At 43.2% G+C, this 15,964-nt stretch overlaps 1 pseudogene; it reads left to right on the forward strand.

Moving 5' to 3' along the window:
• LOC148148897 (uncharacterized) overlaps positions 1 to 12,934 on the forward strand; it is a 92,528-nt pseudogene extending 79,594 nt beyond the window's left edge.
• Positions 12,935 to 15,964: the final 3,030 nt, after the last annotated feature.

The following is a 15,964-nucleotide window of genomic DNA, read 5'->3' on the forward strand; positions in this document are numbered from 1 at the left end:
GAGAAGAGCAAGTAAGATCGAGAGAAAGAGCGAGAGAAAAGAGAGAAAAAGAGAGAGAAGAAAGGAAGAAAGAGAGAGAGCTTGAACTCAGAAATTGGCACTCAGCCTGGAAAGTCAGCTTTAACAGATGGAGCTGTGGGCTGAAGGTAAGCTCAGTGAGGAAGAGAGTGAGGATGAGCAAACCCATGGTAGCCAAAGGCGTGGTGAGACATATATTCAAGTATTGCCTAAATTTGATGAGAAGGATGTGGAAGCCTTTTTCATCTCATTTAAAAGGGTGACTAAACAAATGTGATGACCAGTGACCATGTGGGTTTTGTTCATCCAAACAAAAGGTAGAGCTAGTCAGGTATTTGCATCAGTATCAGAGGAGCTATCTGGGGCATAAGAGGAGTGAAGAAAGCCATCTTAGGTGCAGATGAGCTTGTGCCAGAAGCCGACAGGCAATATTTCAGGAATGTAAGGAGGGAACATACAAACAAAGTAATTTTGATAAGTGCATAAGGGCATTAAAGACAGAGCAAAGGTATGACTCTCTAAGAGAGACAATTATTTTGGAGGAATTTGAAACTTCACCTTCTGAAGTAATGAGAACTCATGTGGAAGAGCAGTTAGTTAAAATAGCAAAATTAGCAGCTGAAATGGCTGATGATTATGAGTTGGTCCATAAATCAAAGTTTTGCTTCCAAAAACAATTTCAGTCTGTGGGGGATTGAAATTGGGGAAAAGAGAAATCCTCACGTGGAAAGAGGAAGGTAGATCTTGGTGATGATCATAGGGATAACTTGGTGATGATCATAGGGTTAAAAAAGGAAACCCTTGAGGGGAAAGAGAAGTTGAAAAGCTTCAGTATTTCCACTGCAATAATGTAGCCACATATTGGTGGAGTAGGAAATGCACTGGGAAGCCAGATATAGGAAAACAGATAAGCCAGTGACTTTTGTTGGAGTGGTAATAGGAAGCACAGGGGAGGTTAGAAAGCTGCACCAGAATGTACAAGCTGGTTGGAGGTTGGTTAAGGGGGAACTGCCAGATCTTCTTAAACCATATTTTGCCCACATTGGCCAGGAAGAGCAGGTAAAGAGATTACAATATTAAGAGATGCAGGGTCTTCTCAATCTGTGATGCTAAAAGAAGAGGAGATATGTACTTTTGAAGGACTATTGCCAGAAAAGGTGCTAGTTACGGGAAGTCAAGGTGAGACAAGAAGTGCTCAATTAGTAAAATGAGGTTTGAGTATCCAGTGAAGAATGAAGAAGTCATGGTAGGAGTACTGGACAAACTCTCAGCTCTAGGAATACAATTTGTCCTTGTTAATGATATAGCTGGTTCACACGCCAGAGTGCTACCTATGGTGATTGGACAGACAGTGGAAACTCAAACAACTGAATAATTACAGGACACATACCCTGGGATATTTCCTGACTGTGTGGAAATGAGGTCACAAAGTCACCAGTTGAAATAGAGAGATCAAAGAATATTAATAAGAAACTTGAAGTGGAATTAGCAGAGACCCTGTTTGTTCAGATGGTTGACACAAACCGCGAGCAGATAGATGATAATGCAAACATCTTTATTTCAGATAAATTAACTGAGTTACAGCAGAAAGATGAACATTTAGAGCAATTGTATCAAAAGACATAAATAGAAAAAAGAATTTGAATGTATACATGAATGTTTATTATCTTAAAAATGACGTCTTAATGAGGAAATGGAGACCATCACATATTCTGGCAGATGAGAAATGGGCAGAAGTTCATCAAGTCATATTGCCAGTGGGTTATAGAATGGAGGTGTTGAAAGTGGCACATGAGCTACCACTAGGGGGTCATTTAGGAGTGAGAAAAACTCGGGCTAAAATACAAAAACATTTTTACTGGCCTGGGCTGCACAAAGATATAGTTGAATTTTGCCAGATGTCACATAGGTTCCTGATGAAGGGATTTTCCTGATTCTCAGATGTTGCCTGACCTGCTGTGCTTTTCCAGCACTCTCAACTCTGATCTCCAGTCCTCACTTTCCCCTATGTCATATCTGTCAGGTAATTGGAAAACCACAGGTAATAATAAAACTCACACTTTTAATATCTATTCCTGAATTTGAGGAACCTTTTACAAGTGTCTTAATTGATTAGATAGGACCCTGACCTAAAACAAAAAAATGGGAATCAGTATTTCTTAACAAAAATTGATGCATCCTTGAGATTTCCAGAGGCCATTCTATTTTGCAGTATCACAGCTAAAAGGATTGTGGAGGAATTACTCAATTTTTTTATGAGTTACGGACGACCCACTGAGGTGTAAGCAGATCAAGGATCAAACTTCATATCTAACTTATTCAAGGAAGTTATGGACAGCTTAAGACTAAAACAATTCAAGCCTGTGGCGTACTATCCAGAGTCACAGGGAGTGCTAGAAAGGTGCCATCAGACAATGAAGACCATGTCAGAAGCTTATAGTCAAGACTATCCAGATGGTTGGGATAAGGGAATTCCGATTGCACTTTTTGCAATCAGAGATGCATCAAATAAATCAATCAAATTTAGTAATTCCTGATTTTTCTCTGGAAGGCAACTCAATGATTTATCCCAATCTTGGACAACTTCTTCATTGGAAGCAAGAAGCAGACAAGAAATCAAAAACTCACAGTTTTGCTTTGGTGATAAGGTTTCAGTGTGAATTCTCATGTTAGGTGAACTTTACAAGGAAGGTTTAGTCAATCTTATCAAGTCAAAAGGAAATTGAATGAGCTGAACTATTTGATAAGGACTCCAAACTCAAAGGAATCTCACAGAGTATGTCATGCAAATATGTTTAAAAAGTGTTTTGACAGGGAAGGAAACAAGAGGAGAATGTGTTACTAGTTACAACACAGAGCGAAGAACCAAGTTCGGTGAATTCTTAAGTGGACATTTATGTAATTAAATTGGACAATCAGGAAGTTGCAAAAAATTGAGATAAATTATTGAATAACCTTCCAGAGAAAAATCTAAATGATCTGAAAGAGATATTACTATCACATTGGGAGATATGTGGAAATAAGCTGGGAAATACTAACCTAATTATGCATGAACTACCTATTGCATTCTCAGCTACCGTGCCCTCAGCCCAACCCCCCTCCCATTTATCTCTCAGCCCCCGCCGGCCAACAAGCCTCATTCCGAATGAAGGACTTGATTCTCCTGCTCCTCGGATGCTGCCTGACGTGCTGTGCTTTTCCAGCACCACAATCTCAACTCTGATCTCCAGCATCTGTATTCTTCAGTTTCTCCTAATTATGCACGATGTAGATATAGGAGAGGCATAAGCCTCTAAAGCTGGCAGATGTTGAAAAGGAGATTGAATGCATGCTTGAAGATGACATAATCGAGAGAGAGAGAGAGAGAGAGACCATTTAAATGCCCTTAACTGTCGCAGTTTAAAGCTGTGTCCTCTCATGCTAGCCATCACCAACCAAGGAAAAAGGCTCTCATTGTACCAACCTATCTAACCCTCTGATTATTTTATATGTCTCAATTAAGTTACCTCTCAACTGTCTTCTCTTGAACAAAGACAGCCTCAAATCCCTCAGCCTTTCTTCATCTGACCTTCCCTCATTACCAGGCAACATCCTCATAAAATTGGCACATACAACCTTTTTTTTGGTTGGAGGAGGTGGGTGGGTGGGAGACACTACCTGAGTATTGTTTCTGGTAAAGCAACCACCCAAATATAAAGGCTCACTTACTCAGCAGTCTCGTGTCTGCTCCTGCTCAGTGTGTGCTTCACCTACACATGAGGTAAACCTTTATACCTTTAAAATTTACCTTCTTGTCGGGCTCCTGGACCTCACTGTCCCTCCTCTCCCACTCCAACCGCTACCGAAAAACAGATGACCTGGTGATTTTTACATTTGCAACATTTTTCGGACTTGTTCGGCCAATTTCAGAAGGCAGGCTCGGTGATAAACATGGCTAAAAGTGAATTTGCCAAAGCCCAAGTCACTTTCTGGGCCATGTTATTAGACATGGACAAATGGCCCCATGGGATGCAAAAACAAAAGTAATTAGGGGGTTTCCCATACCAAATTTTAGCAGTGTGTCTGCTCCACCCACTGAATTGCTAAAGAAAGACAAGACGTTTCAGTGGACAGCAGACAGTCAAAAGGCATTTGACAGCCTGAAAGTTGTGTTAACCACTGCCCCAGCATTAGCCACACCTAATTACACAAAGCCATTCAAGGTGGTTATCAATGCAAGTGATGTGGGTGTCAGTGCTGTGCTTTTGCAGGAAGATGACGAGAAGATAGAAAGACCTATTGGGTATTTTTTCAGAATATTGAACATTCATTCACATAAATATTTGAAATTTGAGAAGGAGACTTTGAGATTGGTGTTAGCTTTACAACATTTCATTGTTCATGTTACAGTAACATATCGGAAACAATCATCTACACAGATCATAACCCATTGAAGTTTGTGGAGAAATTTAAGGACAAAAATTCCAGAGACTGTTTAGATGGAGCTTGTTGTTACAGCCATTCGGTTTGAAAATTGTGCATGTGGCAGGTCGAGAAAATGTGACTGCCAATGCATTGTCGAGACTCGAATGAGAAATGGAGGCATTCAGAAGCAGGAGTAAACAGACTGAAACAGAATGTGGGAGTACATCTTTGCATGATTATTGTTAATGTAATGTATATGTGTATTATAGAGTACTAATGGTTTCGGATAAAGGATTTTTAAAATGGGTGGCATGGTGGCACAGTGGTTAGCACTGCTGCCTCACAGCACCAGAGACCCGGGTTCAATTTCCACCTCAGGCGACTCTCTGTGTGGAGTTTACACATTCTCCCTGTGTCTGCATGGGTTTCTTCCGGGTGCTCCGGTTTTCTCCCACAATCCAAAGATGTGCAGGTTAGGTTAATTGGCCATGCTAAATTGCCTGTAGTGTTAGGTGAAGGGGTAAATGTAGGGGAATGGGTCTGGTTGGGTTGCGCTTCGGAGGGTCAATGTGGACTTGTTGGGCCGAAGGGCCTGTTTCCACACTGTAAGAAATCTAAAAAGTCCTTTTTGCTTATTAATGCTTCATTTTATTAAGGGGAGAGGTGTGATATACAGCTTCTCTCTGGTTTGGTTTGATTTTGGCAGTCTGGCTATTCACTGAAAACAGTCAGGCAGTTGTAAAACCTGCTAGACCTAAAGACGTAGGTCCATGCTGATCCTGTCTCTGACTTCTCTCCTGTAAGACCCTGTGTTTGATTTTACCTTTTGTGCCAAGAGGAGTTTATGGAGATTGTTGCAAATACTTGGAGCAGCAGCATGAAGTTGGGATGATCTGCTGGGTTTTCAGATAGATTACATTATTATGTATTCTGTATCTTTTGTTTGTTTCTCATTCAGTTTTTCATTCAGTTATCTTGTAAGTAAATTCTGTTTTGTTTAAAACTATGTGGTTTAATCAACTGCATCCCTCCTGGAATATTCATGTTATACCTGCTTAAAACAATGAGCAAAGTTAGGGTCTGAGGCACTTTCTTGAAATGTTTTGAGGGGGTCTGGCCTGGTCCATAGAAAGCAGAACGTCTGATACTCCTGCTCTTCTGTGTCAGCCAGGGCTCCCTGATTGGACCGGGTTAACAGCCACCTGGCTGACCTCATTACAGTCACTACAAAGAAACACTGATATATTCCCAAAACAGGATGATGAGTGATTTGGAGGGGATCTTGTTGGGGTTGGTGTTCTCATCTGTCCGTTGCCCTTGTCCTTTCAGGTGAAAGTGAACCTGAGTTTTGATCCAGGTGCAGAAAAATGGCATGTCCAAAATGTTGATCAGATTCTGACAAGAGTTCAGAAATATTATTTAACACACTGTTTTCTTAAATTATTTCTGTTTTGTTGATTGATTTTTTTTATCTGAATCAGTCACAAATGCATCTCAATCACTCAGTGTCTCATTTTAACTTATAACTCCTACCAACCTGTCAGATCCTTTCAAAATGGTAGTTCAGAGAATTTGCTGTTGTGGGAATAAACTTATTGTTACTTTTTTGTTGAAGGTATCACTGGTCCAGTCCTTCTCCAGTCTCGGAGCCTAGAACATATCACTAAGGGTCACACTGCCCGGTTACAGTGCACCATGAGGAATGCTGCAGTGACACACACCAATGTTCACTGGTTCCGACTGTCCCCAGAGCAAATTATGGAGCCGGTTTTCACACATCCAGGAAGTAGCTCCACACAATGGTACCCAGGATTCACTGAGCGATTCCAGTCTTCCAGAGACTCCTCCAGTAACAGCTTTTTTCTGACCATCAAAGGAGTGCAGCTCAGTGACAGTGGGGTCTATTACTGCTTCATCTGCGGAAGGATCTATGGGAGAGGAAGCCAGCTCAATATCACCTGTAAGTAGAGTTTACATGGCAATCTCCTCCAGCAATAACCTCTTACCCAATGAATGAATTGGAGATCAGTTTGTGATCAAGAAGATTGAGGAAGTGACGGAGAGTGATCTCGGGGATGGATTCACTGAGAGGAGGAAGCTGAGCTCAGGTGCAGTAATTTATTTAATTGGTTTGTGAGATGTGGGTGTCACTGGCGGGGCCAGCATTTATTGCCCATCCTTAATTGCCTTTGAGAAGGTGGTGCTGAGCTATCTTCTTGAACCACTGCAGTGACCCATTGGTTGTCATTCCTGGGTTTAGGTCGGGCTCCTACACAACCTATTAAGACCCTGCTAAATGGTCCTTCAAAAGCTGTGATCGGAATTAAAGGTGAAGCTTTAATTGAAGGTTGGAGATTCCCCAAGTCCTGACGTGGACCAGTCTGTCTGGTAAAATATAAGATCGTTATGTAATCCTGAACAATAAATGTTTTAATATTTTCAACTGTGCGTTCCTCATCCATAAATGACCTGTGATTGACATTTCATGAGCTAGATAGTAAAATTTCATTCTGGCCCTCAGATGGAGTGACCACCTGATGGACCACTGTTCATTCCTCATCACCTGGCATTTGGGATGGTCTCTATTTCCTCACTCATACTTTGTCTTTCAAACAATAACACTCAGAGACTGTTTCTGATTCCATTTCTGAGGATAAAAACAGAAATTGCTGGAGAGTCTCGGCGAATCTGGTAGCATCGATGCAGAGAAATCAAAATTAATTTTGCAGGTCCAATGATCCTTGTACAGAACAAATGGCAATGAGGAAAATAATGGTTTTTATATAGAAGGTGGGGTGGGGAGGATGGTGAAAATAAACAATCGATGGAGATAGAGCCCAGTGTGAGAAAAAAGCTGTTGAACAGACAAAGGCGTAGTTAATGGCCAGTCTGGGGGAATGAGCAGCTGCAGATGGGGAACTAGTGATTTACATTAATGTATGGTAGCTGCCTGGGTAATGATAAGGCCTGGTGTGTGGGGGAGGTGGAAAGCATGGGGAAAGGTGCTCAGTTTCTAAAATTGTTGAACTCGATATTAATTTCAGAAGGCTGCAGGGTAACCAATTGGAAAATGAGGCGCTGTTGTTCCAGCTTGCGCTGAGCTTCAGAAGAACACTGCAGCAAGACTGAGACAGAGATATTAGCCAAGGAACACGATCGTGTATTGAAGTGGCAAGCACCTGGGAGTTTTTCTGCGTACAGAATGGAGGTGTTCTGAGAAGGGGTCACCCAGTCTGTGTTTCATTTCCTAACTGAAGAGGAGACTACATTGTGAGCAGTGAATACAGTTTGTCTCATCACAGAATACTCAGAGGCTTGGATAGAGTGGACGTGGAGAAGATGTTTGTTGGAAAGAGTAGGATCCTGGATATAGCCTTACAGTGAAGGGATGATCAATTACAGCTGAGATGAAGAGGAATTTCTTCAGACAAAAGGTGGTAAATCTGTGGAACTCATTGCTGCAGAGAGTTGTAGAGACCAAGTCATTGAGTATATGTAAGACAGGGATAGATAGGTTCTTATGAGCAAATGAATCAAGGGTTATGGGGAGAGAGCATCTGTCCTTTCTCATTAACTCTAAATTGGAATTCTCCAGAAAGTTCAGATCAGTTTTAATTTATTCACGTTTTCTCTTAAAGGTTCAAATGTCACAGTCCTTCACCAGTCTCCACTTCTGGAACGCGTCACCAAGGATCACACTGTCTGGTTACAGTGCACCATGAGGAATGTTGCAGTGGCACGCACCAATGTTCACTGGGACCGGGAGAAACCAGGGGATAAGTTGGAGTGGGTTTTAACACATGGCATGAGGTACATCACACAATGGAGCCCAGGATTCACTGAGCGATTCCAGTCTTTCAGAGACGCCTCCAATAACAGCTTCATTCTGACCATCACAAATGTGCAACCCAATGACGCTATTGTCAATTACTGTAACGTGTGGGGAGATATCAGTGGGAATGGAACCCAGCTGACTGTAGCAGGTAAGTTCTGTTTACCTTAGAATAATCTGACACAGTAACCATTTTCACATGGATTTATTGGAGAGGAGAATGTGTTAAATTCCTCTGGTAAAGAGAAAGCAGAGAGCTCAATATAAACATAGAACAATTCTCGGTTTTTACTCATAGATAGAATAAACTGTTTTGCCTCTTGGACCAGTTCCTCAATCTCAAACTCTTTCTCTGTCTCTCCATTTTTCTGATTCTCCACCTTGTTTGTTCTCAGTGTTGTCTTTTACATTCTCCTGTCTCTGTCTGGCTTTGTTTCATTCATTCTTGGGATGGGGCCATCACTGGATGGGCTGGTATTTGTCCATCGTGAATGGCCCTTGAGAAGAAATGTCTTCTCTGCCACAGGAAGCAGCTGAGATGAAAACATTGAATGTCTTCAAGGAAAAATTAGATATACTTCTGAGGACTAAAGGGTTCAAAGGGTAAGGGGAGAACGTGGGAACAAGGGACTGAGTTGGATGATTGGCCATGATTATGTTGAAATATGTTGCAGGCACAATGGGCTGAATGGCCTACTCCAGGTCCAATTTTGTATGTTTTGAGAAGGTGATGGTGAGCTGCCTTCCTGAGCTGTCGTGGTCCCCTTGATGTTGCGATACTGGACCCAGTGCCCTGAAGGAACGATGATGATGATAACCGCATATACCTGACTATAAGTTGAGCTTATGTGAAAGTCAACCCCCTATTTTTGATCCAAAAATCTGAAATTTTTCATGTATCTCATATAAAATTCAACTCAACTTCTTCACGGTAAAAAGATCAACATTTATGAGCCAATGTGCCTGCCCATTACTCTCCACTCTGGCTTTCCAGTCTGTGGCTGTACTATTCCATTCTGGGTCTTCCAGTCCACCAGCCATCATGCTCTGATCCAGATTTTCAGAATTACTGTAATTCTTGTGTTTCTTTTCTTTATTCGGTTTGACTTTAGTTTTGCTTCTGCCAATGATATGTTCTGAATTTTGACCAGCATGAAATTCAGCCCCTCAAATGTGGTCCCTGTAATAGTCGACCCCATAAATTTAACCATAAAAAGTAGTCAAATAAATCCAAATATTACTTGAGTGTATACGGAATGTGTAGACCTACATGCACTTTCCAGTACTGGGAACTGGGATATCGTATGATAGTACCATTCTACTGTAGCAGGCAGAATAGAGACAGTTGTTTTGTGGATAAATATTCAATAGTGGCCATAACTCTTTTTATTTTAGTTGGTAAATATTTTATAAAGAGATCTGGCTCTTGTTTGCCCATTTTTTGACTCATAATAAGCATGACTTTCATCTCCTTAAGCACAATATTCGTGGAATAGTCAGCTCCCTAATTTCAGCTAAAACAAAACTAAAAGATTTGACTTTTACACAAGTTATACATGATATTTCCAAGTCAGGATAGTGAGTGCCCTGGAGGGGAACCTGTAAGAGATGCTGTCCCATGTACCTGCTCCCTTTGTCCTTTCAGATGGCAGAGAAGCTGCTGTTGGAGAAGTTTTGGTGAGTTACAGAAGGGCATCTTGTAGATGGTAACCACAGTCTATCAGTATAAAAGAGAGTGAACATTGAAGGTGTGAGTTGTGGCGCCAATCAGGCATCTGCTTTCTTCTGGATGGCATGAAGCTTCTTGAGTGTTGTTGGAGCTGCACCCATCCAGGCAAGTTGTACCATCACCTTCCTGATTTCTGCTTTGTCGATAGATGGTAGGCAGGCTATGGGAGTCAGAGTGTGAGTTACTCACCTTGACTTGCTCTTGTAGCCACAGTATTTATTAACTGCTCCAGTTAATGGACAGGTTAGTGTGGGCGTTGTTGGAGCTGCACCCATCCAGGCAAGTTGTTCCATCATCCTCCTGATTTCTGCTTTGTCGCTAGATAGTTAAAAATCAAACAACACCAGATAGTCCAACAGGTTTATTTAGAAGTACTAGCTTTCAGAGTGCTGCTCCTTCATCAGGTGGATGTGGAGTATGAGATTGTAAGACACAGAATTTGTTCCTCATTCCCAGATTGCCCTCAAACGGAGTCATTTACCTGTTCATTTCAGAGGGCAATTAGATAAAACCAAATTGCTGTGAGTCTGGAGTCACATGTGGACCAGACCAGGTAAGGATGGCAGATTTCCTTCCCTGAAGAGATTAGTGAACCAAATAGGTTTTTACAAGAATTGATGGGAACATCAGGAAGTAAGGTGATATGTTTCCAGCTCTCAGCCTGGAATTGTTGACTCGTTTGTGAGTAAATTCAATAAAGAACAAACAGTTGGTGCCTTGTTTGTAGAGACTGTTACCCATTGGAGGTCTGGATGACTCAGTAATTATCTAATGCTGTGTTCACGTTGTGAAGGGCTTGGTGCCGAGGCTGCACACAGGAGCTCAACATTACTCCATCAACCTGTATTTATCTTTAATTTGAGAGTTTAACAGAATACAAAGAGATTTGTTTCGTACGGGCTTGTATTCCACAGACATTCACTTCCATGAGTCAGTTCCACATTAAAACTGGATCTGTTTCTCAATGTCATTTAAACTGAGGGTTAAACTGGGGTCCAGTGTAACTCATTAAGATGTGAGTAATTTATCCAGGAAATTTCAAACTCTCAGCTCTCAAGACTTTGGCCGTCATTTCCCACAAGCCTCTGCAGCTCCTGTTCTGCTCAATCACACTCCCACTTCCCCCTCTGATGTCCTTGTCCTGAGCTAAACCCTTCCTCCCCCCCACCCTGGTTACTCCCCTTCTTATGACTCTCATTCACTCCCTTACTCCAAGAGACACTGACAGGAACATAGGTACAGGAGTAGACCATTCAGCCCATCATGCCTGCTCCACCATTCAATTAAATGATAAGTGATCTGATATTAATCTCAACTCTACATTCCTATATATCCCTGTTCACCTTTCACCCCTGAGTCATCAAGAACTCCCCCCCACCCCGCCTTAAAATCACAGAAACATTCCAGTGCAGAAGGAGACCATTCAGCCCATCCTGTCTGCACTGACTCTTCAAATGAGCATCATTCCCGACTGCCAATGTCCTCCTCTCTCCCCACAGCCCTGCACACTGTTAGGATTCAGAATCGAATGGAGCAACAGTGAATCAGGGAGGGTGTCCTCAGGGACCACCGATTACAGGCTGATTGAAACTTTCAACCTTTTCTTTTCAGTTTTCAGTGAGAATGAAACTTTTTAAATGGCTGCTCAGTCTATTCCAATCAGTCAGCTGTGACCATTGTGAAATTCTCCTCTTGATAGTTTATTCACAAAATGAATCACAGCAGCAAATTGGAAAGCATTCAACTGATGGATATGTTTCAAATCATTCCCCCTCAAATTACAAACATCAATATCCACACAGGAAGCTTCAGTTCATCCTCTGCAAATCATCATTAAACCAGGAAGAGATTTTATAAAATGTTACAATTCCAATTATATTATTTTTTTCTCTTCAAAATAAACAGACCCATTGGCTGATCCAGTCCTCTTTCAGGATCCAATGGTCAGCAAGGTAGCAGAGGGTGAAACTGCCGAGTTCCAGTGTGCCATGCACAATGCCAGTGTAATTGACATTGATGTCCACTGACACTACCAGTGACCTGCCAGCAACAGGGAGTGGGTGATAAGCCACTTTGTGAATGGCACCCTCACCAAGACCCAGGATTTCCACGCCCATGTTCAGCTCTCCAGGAACGTCAGCAGGAACAGTTATATTCTGAGCCTTGTGAATGTGACTCTCAATGATACTGCTGTGTACAGCTGCAGTGTGTGGAGCTACATTTATGGAGCAGGGAGCCAGCTCAATGTAACTGGTAAGTCAATGGGAGGGAACATTGGTGTGAACAGGGAAGGGAGCCCCCGGCTGCTGTGCTTAATCAGTGGAAGGGCAGAATGGTCATCAAGGCCAGGTATTCCCAAGGCAGTATGGGGAGTGGCTTGAAGGGAAACCTGCAGGGGGTGGTATTCCCATATATCTGCTGTCCTGTCCTTCTAGATGAATTTGGAAGATGATTTCTGAGGATCTTTGGTGAATTTCTGCAGTGTATCTTGCAGATAGTGTATAGTAGGGAGTCAGTGGTGGAGGGAGTGGATGGTTGTGGATTTGGTGCCAGTCAAGTCAGCTGCTTTGTCCTGGATGGTGTCAAGCTTCTTGAGTGTTGTTGGAGTTGCTCCCATCCAGGCAAGTGGGGAATATTCCATCACACCCCTGACTTGTGCCTTGTTGATAGTGGACAGGCTTTGGTGAATCAGGAGGGGAGTTACTGTCCCGAGGAGCTCAAAATTAATGTTGTAGACAATCTTAAACATTGTTCAGAGCGGAGTGACTGTGTGTGTAATATTCTGATATTTTATAGAAGAATCTTCCCATGGTATTCCCCTGACTTCAGATCCCATTTTAATCATTTGCACCATTCTGGGCCTCGTTGTCTTGATCTGCATTGTCCTGCTCACATTTTACCTTCGGAAACAAAAGCTGTGTTCATCAGTAAAGGACTCCACACAAGGGTAAATCTCATTTCAGGAGAAAGTGAGGTCTGCAGATGCTGGAGATCAAAGTTGAAACTTTATTGCTGGAACAGCACAGCAGGTCAGGCAGCATCCAGGGAACAGGAGATTCGACGTTTCGGGCAGAGGCCCTTCTTCAGGAATGAGCAGAGAGTGTTCAGCAGGAGAAGATAAAAGGTAGGGAGGAGGGACTTGGAGGAGGGGCGTTGGAAATGTGATAGGTGGAAAGAGGTCAAGGTGAGGGTGATAGGTCGGAGTAGGATGGAGGCGGAGAGGTCAAGAAGAAGACTGCAGGTCAGGAAGGCGGTGCCGGGCTGGAGGGATTCCCACTCCACCGAGGATATGCAGGTCATTGGACATATCCGCCACAGATTCACCTGCACCTCCACCCACATCATCTACTGCCTCCGCTGCAGCCGGTGTGGCCTCCTCTATATTGGGGAGACAGGCCGCCTACTTGCGGAGCGATTCAGAGAGCACCTCTGGGCCACCCGGACGAACCAACCCAACCACCCTGTAGCACAGCATTTCAACTCCCCCTCCCACTCCACCGAGGATATGCAGGTCATTGGACTCATCCACCGCCAAACCACAACAACGCGACGGTCGGAGGAGGAGCGTCTTATCTTCCGACTGGGAACCCTCCAACCACAGGGGATGAACTTGGACTTCACCAGTTTCTTCATCCCCCCTCCCCCCACCTTGTCTCAGCCGAATCCCTCCAGCCCGGCACCGCCTTCCTGACCTGCAGTCTTCTTCTTGACCTCTCCGCCTCCATCCTACTCCGACCTATCACCCTCACCTTGACCTCTTTCCACCTATCACATTTCCAATGCCCCTCCTCCAAGTCCCTCCTCCCTACCTTTTATCTTCTCCTGCTGAACACTCTCTGCTCATTCCTGAAGAAGGGCCTGTGCCTGAAACGTCGAATCTCCTGTTCCCTGGATGCTGCCTGACCTGCTGTAAATCTCATTTCATCTTGGGTTTGATTCTATCACTGCTTTGTTATTGTTTTCGACCTGTTTTTGGTGAGTGCTGATATTTCCACGGCAGTGTACAGGTCCATTGTAAATGGTGGGTCAGTGACTATTGAAACCATCCCACACATCCAGATGTCCAATCACTGCCAGTTTTCTCCATCTCTAGTATCGCATGTCCTCCAGTGTCAGGCCACAGGTACCTGCTGCTGACGGTCAGAAAACTTTGAATGGCTCAAGTGTGGGTGGCACGGTGGCTCAGTTGATTAGCACTGCTGCCTCATAGTGCCAGGGACCTCTGGGTTAGATTCCCACATCAGGCGACTGTCTATGTGGAGTTTTTAATATTCTCCTGATGTCTGCGTGGGTTTCCTTTGGCTGCTCCGGTTTCCTCCCACAATCCAAAGATGTGCAGGTTAGGTGAATTGGTGTGCTAAATTTCCCATAGTGTTCAGCGATGTGTAAGTTAGATGCATTAGCCAGGTGTAAATGTAGAGTAATAAGGTTGGGGAATGAGTCTGGGTGGGTTACTCTTTGGAGTGTTGGCATGGACTTGGGTCTGAGGACCTGTTTCCACACTGTAGTAATTCTATGATTCTATAATTCATTAGACATCACACACAAGACCCCCAGTAGGTACAAGATCATTACCCACTAAGCCCAGAGTCAGGGTCTGCCTTAGTGCTGGGGGGGTTTGCTGGCAGCACAGCGCCTCCTGCTGCGAAGACCAAGGGAGTGTCAGACCACTCAGTTTAACAGCCCATGCTGGCCTTTGACTTCCACATCACATTTACTTCCACACAGCCCAAATCACACTTCCTTGACCTGCTCTCTCTTCCATTCAATCCCCTTTATTCTCACACCCCTCTCCAATCGAATTCTGAATGTTGATATTTTTATTTCATTCACGGGATGAAGATGTTGCTGGGTAGGCCAGCACTTATTGCCCATCTATAATTGCCCAGAAGGCAGTTAAGTACCAGCCACTTTGTTGTGGGTCTGGAGTTACATGTAGGTCACACCAGGTAAGGATGGCAGTTTACTTCCCTGAGTGAACCAGATGAATTTTTCCAATAATCGACAATGGATTCAAGGTCATCATTAAACTTTTAATTCCAGATTCTGTTGCATTCGGGTTCTACTTTCTGTTATATTGGGATTCAAACCCAGGTCCCAGGACATGACCTGAATCTCGGGATGAACAGTCTAACAATAAAACCACTGGACCATCATATTGATCTTACACCTGCTGTTAGTCTGAAGTGATTCCCAAAGCCTCCTCACCCTCTGGGTGTAGGGATTTCCCGAGTGTCTGAAACTCAAGATTTTCTGTTGTATTTTGTATCCATGATGCCTTGTTCTTCACCCCCTCGATAGTCTGTTTCCATCTCATTCATTGCCCCTTGAAAGAGTTTTTAAGACTTTGATTGCAGCCCTGAAAAATGGGTTCATCCGATGATATAACGACATTCTGAAGTCTTTATCGGGATTTGCGTCGCGGGCAGCATCTCAGTGAGTTGGGTGCAGCTCTCTCCCTCAGTACTTTTTCTCTCTGAAACAGCTGAAAGTGCAGCAAGTTTCTTGAAGAAATCTCTCCCTTCCACAGTTGGAAACTACAACAATTTGGCAAAGTGGCCCAGAATGCCCTGTGATTTTGTTCAAATTCTTCCATTTGTTGTTCACACAAATTCTGCTCTTTTTAACAAATGTTCAAAGTTGTTCGATTATCCTTTCACCTTGAAGCTAGTCTCAAATGCTCACGATGAAAAGTGTAAAATCCCATTAGCCTAGAGAATGTGAAGATTATAATGTTGTTCTGTGGTAAATGTGCAATAAATTTAATATGTGGCATTTATTTAGGAGCTCTGTTGAAGACCAGAATGCTGTGTATGAAAATGTAAATAGTAAGCAAGCTAAATCCATCATTATCGCAATTTTTGACAGGTATTACTCTCTTCTCCAAATTTCCTTTTTACACAGCCATCAAAAACAGACCCCACCACCAGGGATATAATTCCCTCCCCACCCCATCTGCTTTTCAGAGAGACCATTCCCTC

This window comes from Chiloscyllium plagiosum, unplaced genomic scaffold (assembly GCF_037043375.1).
Source record: "Chiloscyllium plagiosum isolate Xiang-an unplaced genomic scaffold, Cpla_swu_hap1 HiC_scaffold_10, whole genome shotgun sequence".
In the NCBI taxonomy this organism is placed as follows: Eukaryota; Metazoa; Chordata; class Chondrichthyes; order Orectolobiformes; family Hemiscylliidae; genus Chiloscyllium; species Chiloscyllium plagiosum.